A 14,225-nucleotide genomic window follows, 5' to 3' on the forward strand; every position below is an offset into this window, starting at 1 on the left:
AAAAATAATTGGACTACCTGAAAATTGTGGAAAAAAAAGAACCTCAAAACAATAATGCAAGAAATAAGGAAATTGTCCTTCAGTGATAGAACATGAGGGGAAAGTCCAAATAAAATACATCCATGATCACTTCTTCAAAGAGATCCTTTGTGGAAAATATATAGGAATATTGCTAAATTTCAAAAACCTCATATCAAAGGGAAAATTTTGCAAGAAACAAGAAAAGTGCATAGTAGAAAACAAAAGGATAACTTACAGGAAGCAAAGGAAAGATGTACACTTACAAATAAAATCTCTCTTATTATATATGCTTTTTTGAAATAGAATTCATTATATATTTTGAATACTCCTGGATGTTCTGCTGGGCACATGACAATATTTTGTTTTGTTTTGTTTTGTTTATTTTCCTTTTTGTATTATTTTTTTATTCTGCTTATTTTCTTATTTATATTTATTTTTTATTTTTCTTATTTTCTTATTTCAGTTCAATTAATATACATACATATACATACATACATATAGATGTATATGTACATACATACATATAGATGTATATATAATACATACATACATATAGATGTATTTTATATATATATATATATATATATATATATATACTTTCAGAAAAATCTGGGTTGATTTACATGAACTGATGCAAAGTGAAGTGAGAGAAACCAAGAGAGTATTATACACAATAATAGTAATATTATATAATGACAAAGTGTGAGTACCTTAGATATCCTCAGCACAACAACAATTTGGTAGTTACTAAAGATTTATGATGAAAAATACTATCTCCAGAGAAAGAAGTGTTGCAATCTGAAAGGATATTAAAATATAATTTTGAAACTTTCTTTTTTTAATCTGACTTCTTGATACATTTTTGGGGGGTTGAGGTAGGAGTACATGTCTGCATTTTCTCTTGTAACATGGCCAATATAGAAATGTTTTATATATGAATAATCTATATCAAACTACTTGTTTTCTCAAGGAAGGAACAAAGAAGGGAGAAAGAGCATTCACAACTTAAATTTGAAAAAAAAAAGAAAATTTAAAATTTCTTATGTGCATGCAATTGAGAAAAATATAAGAATGAAAATGACATTGTGAGGTTATAGCTATTGTTATTCCCATTTTACAATTTAGGAAACAGAAATAAATAAATGTGAAGTGACTTGGCTCTAGGCTTACACAGGCACACAGGCATTAAATCTTTTAGGTTGACTTTGAACTCAGGTTTTCTGAATTATATGTCCAGTATACTACCATGTCACCACCAAACTGCCTCAGCAAAAACCAGAAAGAGTTTGAAATGGACTGTTCTAACCCATTTTCCACACAACTGTCATTTTTGTTTTTAAGATCAGAATTTCATTTACTTTTCGCTCAATAGTATTTTCTTTTTTCAATTACATGCAAAGATAGTTTTCAATATTCATTTTTGTACAATTTTGAGATTCATTTTTTTTCTCCTTCCCCCCCCCCCCTTTCCTTCCCAAAACAGCAAGCAATCTGATACAGGTGGTACATGTACAATCTTAAGAATATATTTCCATAGTTGTTATGTTGTAGAAGAAATATCAGAACTAAAGGGAAAAACCATTAGGAAAAAAAACAAACAAACAAACCAAAAAAGATGAAAACAGTATGCTTTCATCTACATTCATTCTCTGTAGTTCTCTTTCTGGATGTAAACAGCATTTTCGTCCCAATTCTTTTGGAATTGCCTTGGATCACAGTATGAGTGGGAAGAGTTAAGTCTATCAAAGTTGATCATCACATAATCTAGCTTTTATTGTGTAAAGTGTTCTGGTTCTGCTTACCTCACTCAGCATCAGTTTATGTAGGTCTCTTCAGGCTTTTCCAAAGTCAGCCTGTTCATCATTTCTTATAGAATAATAATAGCCCATCATATACATATGCCATAGCTTATTCAGTCATTCCCCAATTGATTGGCATTCACTCAATTTCCAATGCCTTGTCAGCACAAAAAGAGTTACTATAAAACATGTTTGTTCATGTGGGTTCTTCTCTTTCTTTTATGATCTCTTTGGAATAGAGACCCAGTAATGACACTCTTACACCAAAGTGTGTGCAGTTTTTAACACAAACACCCACCCACCCCCACAAACAACACCGCTCTGCCCCCCTCCCACATACTGCTTCCTTCAATAAAAAAATAATCTCTCTAATGGCAAGGTTAATTTAATTTTTTTTGTCTTTATATTTCCATTGTCACATAACAAAAAATAAATATTTGCTTAAATGGATTGAATTGAGTTTGTAAGTTCCTTATTCTGACTGGAATTGTTTTCACCTCAAAGGGAATCTACTTGGCAAGAAACTGGAAACTAAGTGGATGCCCATCAGTTGGAGACTGACTGAATACATTATGGTATATGAATGTTATAGAATATTATTGTTCTGTAAGAAATGACCATCAGGATGATTTCAGAGAAGCCTGAAGAGACTTAGATGAACTGATACTAAGTGAAATGAGCAGGACAGGAGATCATTATACATGGCAACAACAATATTATATGATGATCAATTCTGATAGATGAGACCCTCTTCAACAATGAAATGGTTCAAACTAATTCCAATTGTTCAGTGATGAAGAGAGCCATCTATACTCAAAGAGAGCGAACTGAGGGAAATGAGTGTGGACCACAACATAGCATTCTCATTCTTTCTGTTATTGTTTGCTTGCATTTTGTTTTGTTTTTTTTTTCCCTTGGTTTTTTCTTTATTGTTCTGATTTTTCTTGTGCAGCAAGATAATTGTATAAATATGTATACATATATATTGGATTTAACATATAATATAAAATAATATATTTTTTCCATAAGCTCTGAGAGAAGGCAGATTATATTGATTGTATATTGATTATATATATATATATTTCCTGAAATTTCAGTTACAGAGTTGACTTAATGTGTTTTACATTATTAATGTTTCCACACTCTAAAAGACACAGAACTGCAGATGGAGAAGATAGTGACTTGATGAAATTTCAGTGAAAAGCCTAAGTATGTTCAAAGTAGAAGGAACAGTAGAAATTATTTAATTCAATCTCTTGATCTGCCTATGAAGAAGTTCATTCTACTTGAGCTTTTCATCACTCACTGACATTTTATTCAAAACTGGGCCTTGCCACTTTTCTTTGCCTCCAATTTTCCCTTTCTGTTTAATCATTTATTTCTTTTATTTTTTTACCATTTTTTTTCTCTTAGACTCACTCCATCTTTTCAAACTTTAGCTCTGTTCAGTGAAAAGAGCTCTTTTCTGTTCGTTTCAGTGAAACTGAGCAGGAGTTATTTCCATTTTAAGAGCAGTTTGTATAGTGGATGAAACACTTACTATGCTGATCTTGAAATACAGCAGAGTTAGGTGCAAGTTCTCTCATGAAAATTTATTATATGTGTAACCATAAGAGGCCTCTCTGAGCCTCAGTTCCCTCATCTGTAATGCCTGTTGCATCTTTTTCTTTATATGGTTGATCTGAAGATCAAATGGACAATGCATGTAAAGCACTTGGAAAACTTTCCAGGGCTACATACAATGTCAGCTCTTATTATTTTTTGAATTTTTGTACTGTCAATTTTATTATTAATTCCTTCCTTCCTTGCAGTATCTCAGTGTTTATATATATATACATGTATATATATATATATATGTATATATATATAATACTGACTCTCTTCATTCTATAAAACAACATTTATAATTATATAGATGTTTTTGAGAAAATTAAAATAAAAAGTGAAGTTTACCACTTGACTTTATAAAAAAGATAACAATGGTGCCTTAAAATAAAAAGAAAATGGCTCCCTTGATGTTTGAAGGACATAACTGAGAAGAGGAATGGCAAGAAGCAGCAGATTTATGACCATTCACTCATGATTTCTTTTCTAGCCATTTATCTGATAGGGATTCTCCAACTTACTGCTAATGAGTTCCAGCCAGGGAATTTTTACAAAAAATTCCTTTGATGTGCTAAATGAAAGAATAGTATATTACTGGACAAAAATTCCTCTCTGCAAGCTAATGAAATAACTGGGATGATTTTAATTTTTTAATTAAAGCTTTTTTTTTTTTTTTCAAAACATATTGTGTGGACAATTCTTCGACATTAGCCCTTGCAAAAGCTTGTATTCCAATTTTCCTCCTTCCTCATGTCCTCCCCTAGATTGCAAGTAGTCCAATATATGTTAAACATGATAGAAATATATGTTAAATCCAATCTATGCATACATATTTATACAATTATCATGCCTCACAATAAAAAAAAAAAAAAGAAAAGTGAAATAAAACATAGGCAAACAACAACACAGAGTGAGAATGCTATGTTGTGCTCTACACTCAGCTCCCACAGTCCTCTTTCTGGATATAGATGGCTCTTTTCATCACTGAAAAATGAAACTGGGTTTGAATCCTCTCATTGTTGAGGAGAGACATGTGTGACTTTAAATTAAATGGGTGTTAGTTGTTTGTAAAGGGCTGAAACTTTGAATAGGTGCGTTTGAATCAGACAAGGGAGTACTTAAAGATAATTACCTATTATTGGACAGTGACTCTATTAGCATATGTTTGGAATAGCTCTTCTCACAGTTAATGCTGGTTTAATGTTTGTAGTTAAGAGAATTGTAGGCAAGGATGAGAGGTGGGGTAAAACAAGCCAGACCTCACTTTTTCAGCAGGACTAGGAGGAGAGAAGTTCATGTCGAGCCTTGTGGTGGTTTGTCTGTCTCCTTCATTTCTCCCCTTAAAGACCAAGGACTTTTACTTATCCTGACTCTGGCTGTTCCTGAGGCCTCCAGGGAGCTAGTTTGGACTTTACAGTTGTTTGTCTTGTTTTGTTTTTACATAAAGAATATTTCTATAAGTAATGGGAAAGTAACGAAAAGGGACAAGGAAACATGATGAACATGATCACATGAGTGGTTGTCTTTGGCATGAAGAAATGCCATCTCACCATCTGAGATGTACAAACATATAGATTTGTTTGAATAAATGGAATGATTGGAAAGTAGACTGTATAGAGAATGATGGGGATAAGATAATCAGGAGATTACGTTAGTAAAAAGGGTTGAGCTTCAAACACATATCATGAATTTTACTTGCACAGATTTATGGAGGAGGGATAGATATATACATAGAAATCTTTGTGGTATAATGATATAAGCACTGAACTTTGAACTAGAATATTTCTAAAGATAATTACTCTAGCATTGGGGACCTCTTTAGTCACTGCTTTAGAGAAGAAATGGGACTACAGCTTCATTATCCAAAAAGCACTTCCAGCATGTTAGAAGATATTATCAGAAATTACATAAGCAAAAGGCATTCTCCAATCTTTTCATTAATCTTTCTCTTTCTCCCTTCTGTTTCTCTCTCATTGCAGCTTCTTGCCTACTATGTCTTTCTAAGAACTCACTCTTCTTCCTTTAAAAGTAGACATGGTATGAAAAAGAACTCCTCCTCCCCAAGCACTCATAGGCATTCTGAGCATGTGTCACAGCCTTTCTCTCTCTTTCTCTTTTAACATACAGGATACTATCTGCTCTTCCATTTTCTATGGCTTTTTTTGGCCTTATCTTAGCCTAATGGAAATCATTTCTTCTATGGCTCAACTCAAGTGCCACCTCTTCCATGAAGTCGTCTATGATTTTCCTTAGCTGAAAAAAATTTTTTTTCTTATCAAAATTTTAGAGCATTTTGAATAAATAACTTCTTTGACACTCTCACACTCTTTCAATTTTATATATGTATATATGTAAATATGTATATATACATATATGTATATATGTATAAATGTATGTATATTTATACATACACACACAGTGTACATTTTATGATCCTTTAAGTACATTGTATTTGCAAAGCATGGTCAGTATAAGTTTTCCTCTTTTTATTCCCACTAACTAGCACAAAGACGTGCATATTGAAAAATGTTTCTTGAATGGAAATTGAATAAATATTCTTCATTTTCACATCTGAAAAGTCATATATGTCATTTAGATATGAAATAGAATGAAAGCACATTTACATATTATTCTTGTCCAACAATAAGAAATTGATTCACAATCAAAATCTTTTTTTTTTACTTTTTTTTTTTATTATTTTTCCCCAGTTACATGCAAAACAATTTTTTCATTAGTTTTTAAAACTTTATGTTTCAGATTGGTTCCCTTCCTCCCTCTTCACTTCCTCTCCACATTGAGAATGCAAGCAATTCAGTACATGTGATCATGCAAAACATTTCCCTAATAGTCATGTTGTGAAAGAAAACATAGTCCAAAAGGAAAAAAAAATTGAGAAAAATAAAGTTTTAAAAAAAAGTATGTCTCACTCTACATTTAGGTACCTCTTTCTCTGGGTATGGATAACATTCATTATTGCATTGCTTAGAATACTTATGTTATTAATAGGTGATGCTCTAGATTATCGTTGTTACTTTGTATACAAAACATTTGATTTTGCAGCAGCTCATGGAATTTTCCCAAGTTTTTCTGAGAATATCCTTCTAATCATTTCTTATAGAGCAGTAAGATTCCACCATAATTATATACTAGAGTTTATTTAATCATTCCCCAGTTGATGGGTATCTCCTCAATTTCTCATTCTTTCTGCCCAGAAAAGAGTTGCTATAAGTATTATTATAAATATAGGTCCTTTTCCTTTCTAAAAAAATCTCTTTCAAAATACAGACCTAGTAGTATTGGTAGTTCAAAACATATTCAGAATCTTATAAGCCATTGGGCACAGTTCGAAACTAATCTACAGAATGACTAAATCAGTTCACAACTCCACAAACAATGCATTAATGTCTCATTTTTCCCACATTCCCTCCAACATTTGTGATTTTCTTTTTCTGTCCTATTAACCAATCAAATATCTATGTGATAGTAATTGAGAATTACTTTCATTTGAATTTCTCCAATCAATTGTGTGTTAGAACATATTTTTACATATGTATACAAATACCTATTATTCCTTTTTTTGAAAACTTCTTAACTTTTGACCTTTTGTCAGTGGCTCTTATTTTTTTACCCATTTGACTACTCTTTAAGTTTGAAAAATGAAGCCTTTATCAGTGAAACTTGCTTCAAAATTGTTTTTACATTCTCTCACTAGTATATTTTCTTTCTTTATTTAATTTTTTCTCCTTCCATCCTGTCCCTTGTGAAAAATGTTTGCTTCTGACTAAATCCTGTCCCAATCTTACCTCTTTTCTATCACTCCACCAACTTTACCCACTTCATCTCCTACTATTTCTATAATCAAATGAGTTTATGTTATTCTCTCTCTGAGCTACTTACCTCTATCCTTTAAGTGCATTGTAAAAGCTTTTTCTTGACCTTTTATGTATGATAGTTTACCTCATTCTATTTTTCCCTTTCTTTTTCTCCCAGTACATTCCTCTCTTACCTCTTAATTCTATTTTTTTTTTTTTTTTAGATATCACCATTCCACATTCAAGTAATATCTGTATCCTCTGACTATATATATTCTCCCTTTAACTGCCCTAATAATGAGAAAAAATTTATGAGTTACAAGTATCATCTTAGCATGTAGGGAGGTAAAGAGTTCAACCTTATTAATTCCTTATGATTTCCATTCCCTGGTTAACTTTTTATGTTTCTTTAGGATTTTTTATTTGAAAGTGTAATTGTCTATTTAATTCTTGTCTTTGCGTCAAGAATGCTTGAAAATCTTTTATTTCATTGAAAATCCATTTTTCCCTGAAAGATTATGCTCTTTTGGGGGTTGGTATTTGGTTCTTGGTTATACTCCTAGTTCTTTTGCCTTCATAAATATCATATTTAGAGCCTTCTGATCCTTTAATGAAGAAGCTGGTAATTTTTTGTGTTATTCAGACTGTGACTCCATAATACTTGAATTGTTTCTTTCTTTCTAACTACAATATTTTCATCTTGACCCAGGAGTTCTACATTTGGCTATAATATAAGAGCATTGAATTAAGCATTAAGCATTATCTACTATTTTTTTCCATTTTTTTATTGTTTCTTGATTTCTCATAAAATAACTAGGTTATGTACAATTTGATAACTTTTTGAGCATAGTATACAGCTGTCCCAGTTTTCCCACACCCCCTCCAACATTCCTCATTATCTCTTCCTATATGCCTACCCAATCTTGTTGGAATCCTTACTAACTGCTAACTAATTAGAGTTGATCTAATCTTACAAGAAGATTTTGGCCAGAACCTGAAACAAGGTACTAAGTAGAACTAATTAATACAAGGCTTGTGTTCACACCTTTACTCATTAGAGTTCAATGAGTTCACACCTCCCTTGAAGCTCTTTGGGCCAGAGAGCACTATGGGAGAAAACCCATAATCCCTCTCTCTTGTATCCCACAATTCCTCTCTCTTGTATAAAACAAACAGACACAGAGCACTTTGAGAGATTTCACCGGAATGACATGAAGAGTGGAGCTGGCTGGAGGCTGAAGAAAGCAGAGGCAGAGGCTGAAGGACTAGACCTTTGGATTTGGCGACATTCGGAGAGAGCTCTTGGAACCAAGCAGAGAGATAGGCCTCTAAGCTAACCGGGCCATATTGGAGATAATAAAAGATCTGAACTTTTATCACCTGGCTGCATTTGGGAAGAAAATCACCACACAATCTGAAAGGTGACACTAATAAATTGTTGGTGGAGTTGTGAAATGATCCAACAATTCTGGAGAACAATTTGGTACTATGCTCAAAAAGTTATCAAACTATGCATACTCTTTGATCCAGCAGTGTTATGACTGGGCTTATATTCCAAAGAGATACTAAAGAAGGGAAAGGGACCCATATATGCAAAAATATTTGTGGCAGCCTTTTTCATAGTGGCTAGAAACTGGAAATTGAATAGATTTCCATCAATAGGAGAATGGCTGAATAAGTTGTGGTATATGAATGTTATGGAATATTATTGTTCTGTAAGAAATGACCAGCAGGACTTCCAGCCAAGATGGTGAAGAGGACGCACACATCTACTTAAGCTCCACGTTTTCTCTCAAAATTCATTTTATGACAACCCTCAGAATTACTGCTTGACTAAAAAAAAAAAAAAAAAAACCCACAAATAATTACCAACAGAAGACATCCTTGAAATTTGCCAGAAAAGGTTTGTTTTTGCTTGAGGGTGGGGATGGTTAGACCGGGCACAGGCTGAGGGCAAGCAGCGACAGCAAGAGCATAGCAGGCAGCTCACATAGAGTAGACCACAGTGGGGTGGGGTGTAATCTCAGCCATCTCGGCAGGGAGAGCTTTACTACAATATTGATTACTTTGCCCTGGCAGCAAGCCAGTAGATAAGCAGAGAAGCTAAAAACACAGTGGGTGAAGACTATAACCACAAAAAGCTAGGGTCTCTCAGGACCTGGCCATACCCACCCACAGTGTCTCAGCACATTCTCAGAGTCTCAGAGTGCAGATGCAGCACAGCCATTGCTGTCCTGCTAGTGCCTCACTGCTGCCCTATGCGGTCTATAGAGGAAGCTCAGTAATACCATCCAACTCCTCCCAAACCTCCCTCCCCCCAAAAAAAAGCAGACTGCATTTTTTTCTTTTTCTTTTTTTTTCCTAGTTTGTCTTCTTTGATTCCTCTCTGACAAAATAAGCAAAAAATTTTAATGGACCTTAATTATTGATAGCTTCTATATGGATAGAGAGCAGACTTTAAACCCTGAAGAGACTAAAAACACAGTCTCCAGATGAATTTCCAAAGGGGGATATGATGTGGTCCACAACACATAAGATGCTCATATAAGAAATTAAAAAGGCTCTCACAAGAAAGCCAGAAGAAAAATGGAAAAGGGAAGGGAAGCTTGGCAAGAGAGTCTGGAGAAGTCATCCCACTCATTTAAAGATAGAGTGGGTAAAGAAATCAAATCCTTGAAAAACAGAATTAGTGAAATGGAAAAAGAAAATAGCTCTCTAAAAAATAAAATTGGCAAAATGGAAATGCTTTATTGAAAATCAGAATGAAACTAATGGAATTGAATGACTCAAGGAGACACCAAGAATCAGTCAAGCAAAACCAAAAAAATGAAACAATGGGAAAAAATTTCAAATACTTTCTTGGGAAAACAACAGACCAGGAAAGTAGATCTAGGAGAGACAATCTGAGAATTATTGGACTCTCTGAAAAATATGATGAAAAAAATATCCTGGACATTATTTTCCAGGAAATTATCAAAGATAACTGCCCAGAAGTTATAGAAACAGAAGTAAAAATAGAAAATTGAAATAGAAATAGAAAATGAAAGAAATTCACCAATCACCTACTGAAAGGGATCCTAAAATCAAAACAGCAAGAAATATAGTAGCCAAATACCAGAACTATCAGATGAAAGAAAAAGTACTGCAAGCTGCTAGAAAAAATCAATTCAAATATAGAGGAGCCACAATAAGGATTACTCAGTATCTACCAGTGTCCATATTAAAAGATCAAAGGGCCTGGAATATGATATTCCAAAAGGCTAAGGAACTTGATATGCAGTCAAAAATAACTTACTCAACCAAAATGAGCAGCTTTTTCCAGGGAAGAAGATGGACAGTCAATGAAATAAGTGAATTTCACCTATTTTTGATTAAAAAACCAGAACTAGCACCAAGTGGTGTAGCATCTAAATTCTTAAAAGAGAAATTAAGAGAGTTGTAAGAAGAAATAGACAGCAAAACTATAATAGTGAGAGATCTCAACCTTGCACTCTCAGAATTAGATAAATCAAACCACAAAATAAATAAGAAAGAAGTCAAAGAGATAAATAGAATACTAGAAAAATTAGATATGATAGATCTCTGGAGAAAATATAATGGGGACAGAAAGGAGTACACCTTCTTTTCAGCAGTTCATGGAACTTATACAAAAATTGACCATATATTAGGACATAAAAACCTCAAACTCAAATGCAGTAAGGCAGAAATAGTGAATGCATCCTTTTCAGATCACGATGCATTGAAAATTACATTCAATAAAAAGCCAGGGGAAAGTAGACCAAAAAATAATTGGAAACTAAATAATCTCATACTAAAGAATGATTGGGTGAAACAGCAAATTATAGACATAATTAATAACTTCATCCAAGAAAACGATAATAATGAGACATTATACCAAAATGTACAGGATGCAGCCAAAGCGGTAATAAGGGGAAATCTCATATCTCTAGAGGCCTATTTGTATAAAATAGAGAAAGAGAAGGTCAATGAATTGGGCTTGCAACTAAAAATGCTAGAAAAGGAACAAATTAAAAAACCCCAGTCAAACACTAAACTTGAAATTCTAAAAATAAAAGGAGAGATCAATAAAATTGAAAGTAAAAAAACTATTGAATTAATTAATAAAACTAAGAGTTGGTTCTATAAAAAAAACAACAAAATAGACAAACCCTTAGTAAATCTGATTAAAAAAAGGAAAGAGGAAAATCAAATTGTTAGTCTTAAAAATGAAAAGGGAGAACTCACCACTAACGAAGAGGAAATTAGAGCAATAATTAGGAGTTACTTTGCCCAACTTTACGCCAATAAATTCGACAACTTAAATGAAATAGAAGAATACCTCCAAAAATATAGCTTGCCTAAACTAACAGAGGAAGAAGTAAATATCCTAAACAGTCCCATCTCAGAAAAAGAAATAGAACAAACTATCAATCAACTCCCTAAGAAAAAATCCCCAGAACCAGATGGATTTACATCTGAATTCTATCAAACATTTAAAGATCAATTAACTCCAATGCTAAATAAACTATTTGAAAAAGTAGGGATTGAAGGAGTCCTACCAAACTCCTTTTATGACACAGACATGGTACTGATACCTAAACCAGGTAGGCTGAAAACAGAGAAAGAAAATTATAGACCAATCTCCCTAATGAATATTGATGCTAAAATCTTAAATAAAATATTAGCAAAAAGATTACAGAAAATCATCCCCAGGATAATACACTATGACCAAGTAGGATTTATACCAGGAATGCAGGGCTGGTTCAATATTAGGAAAACTATTAACATAATTGACTATATCAATAACCAACCAAACAAAAACCATATGATCATCTCAATAGATGCAGAAAAAGCATTTGATAAAATCCAACATCCATTCCTAATAAAAACACTTGAGAGTATAGGAATAAATGGACTTTTCCTTAAAATAGTCAGGAGCATATATTTAAAACCTTCAGTAACCATCATATACAATGGGGAAAAACTGGAACCTTTCCCAGTAAGATCTGGAGTGAAGCAAGGTTGCCCACTATCACCATTATTATTCAATATTGTATTAGAAACACTAGCCTCTGCAATAAGAGTCGAGAAAGGGATTAAAGGAATTAGAGTAGGCAATGAGGAAACCAAACTATCACTCTTTGCAGATGATATGATGGTATACCTAGAGAACCCCAGAGATTCTACTAAAAAGCTATTAGAAATAATTCATACTTTTAGCAAAGTAGCTGGATACAAAATAAATCCCCATAAATCCTCAGCATTTTTATACACCACCAACAAAATCCAAAAGCAAGAGATACAAAGAGAAATTCCATTCAAAATAACTGTTGATAGCATAAAATATTTGGGGATCTACCTACCAAAGGAAAGTCAGGAATTATTTGAGCAAAATTACAAAAAATATCCACACAAATAAAGTCAGATTTAAATAATTGGAAAAATATTAAGTGCTCTTGGATAGGCCGAGCGAATATAATAAAGATGACAATACTCCCTAAACTAATCTATTTATTTAGTGCTATACCAATCAGACTTCCAAGAAAATATTTTATTGATCTAGAAAAAAAAACAACAAAATTCATATGGAACAATAAAAAGTCGAGAATCTCAAGGGAATTAATGAAAAAAAAAATCAAATGAAGGTGGTCTAGCTGTACCTGATCTAAAATTATATTATAAAGCAGCAATCACCAAAACCATTTGTTATTGGCTAAGAAATAGATTAGTTGATCAGTGGAAAAGGTTAGGTTCACAAGACAGAATAGTGAACTATAGCAATCTAGTGTTTGACAAACCCAAAGATCCTAACTTTTGGGATAAGATTTCATTATTTGATAAAAACTGCTGGGATAACTGGAAATTAGTATGGCAGAAATTAGGCAAGGACCCACACTTAACACCATATACCAAGATAAGATCAAAATGGGTCCATGACCTAGGCAGAAAGAACGAGATTATAAATAAATTAGAGGAATATAGGATAGTTTATCTCTCAGACTTGTGGAGGAGAAAGAAATTTGTGACCAAAGATGAACTAGTGACCATTACTGATCACAAAATAGAAAATTTTGATTATATCAAATTAAAAAGCCTTTGTACAAACAGAACAAATGCAAACAAGATTAGTAGGGAAGCAACAAACTGGGAAAACATCTTTACAATTAAAGGTTCTGATAAAGGCCTCATCTCCAAAATATATAGAGAACTGACTCAAATTTATAAAAAATCAAGCCATTCTCCAATTGATAAATGGTCAAAGGATATGAACAGACAATTTTTAGATGATGAAATTGAAACTATTACTACTCACATGAAAGAGTGTTCCAAATCACTATTGATCAGAGAAATGCAAATTAAGACAACTCTGAGATATCACTACACACCTGTCAGATTAGCTAAGATGGCAGGAAAAGATAATGATGAATGTTGGAGGAGATGCGGGAAAGCGGGGACACTGATGCATTGTTGGTGGAGTTGTGAATAAATCCAACCATTCTGGAGAGCAATCTGGAATTATGCCCAAAAAGTTGTCAGAATGTGCATACCCTTTGATCCAGCAGTGTTTCTATTGGGCTTATACCCCAAAGAGATACTAAAAAAGGGAAAGGGACCTGTGTGTGCCAAAATGTTTGCAGCAGCCCTGTTTGTAGTGGCTAGAAACTGGAAAATGAATGGATGCCCATCAATTGGAGAATGGCTGGGTAAATTGTGGTATATGAATGTTATGGAATATTATTGCTCTGTAAGGAATGACCAACAGGATGAATGCAGAGAGGCTTGGAGAGACCTACATGGACTGATGCTAAGTGAGATGAGCAAAACCAGGAGATCATTATACACTTCGACAACGATATTGTATGAGGATGTATTCTGATGGAAGTTGATTTCTATGACAAAGAGACCTAACTGAGTTTCAATGGATAAATGATGGACAGAAACAGCTACACCCAAAGAAGGAACACTGGGAAACGAATGTGAACTATTT

The sequence above is a fragment of the Antechinus flavipes genome, chromosome 2 (genome assembly GCF_016432865.1).
Source record: "Antechinus flavipes isolate AdamAnt ecotype Samford, QLD, Australia chromosome 2, AdamAnt_v2, whole genome shotgun sequence".
NCBI lineage: Eukaryota > Metazoa > Chordata > Mammalia > Dasyuromorphia > Dasyuridae > Antechinus > Antechinus flavipes.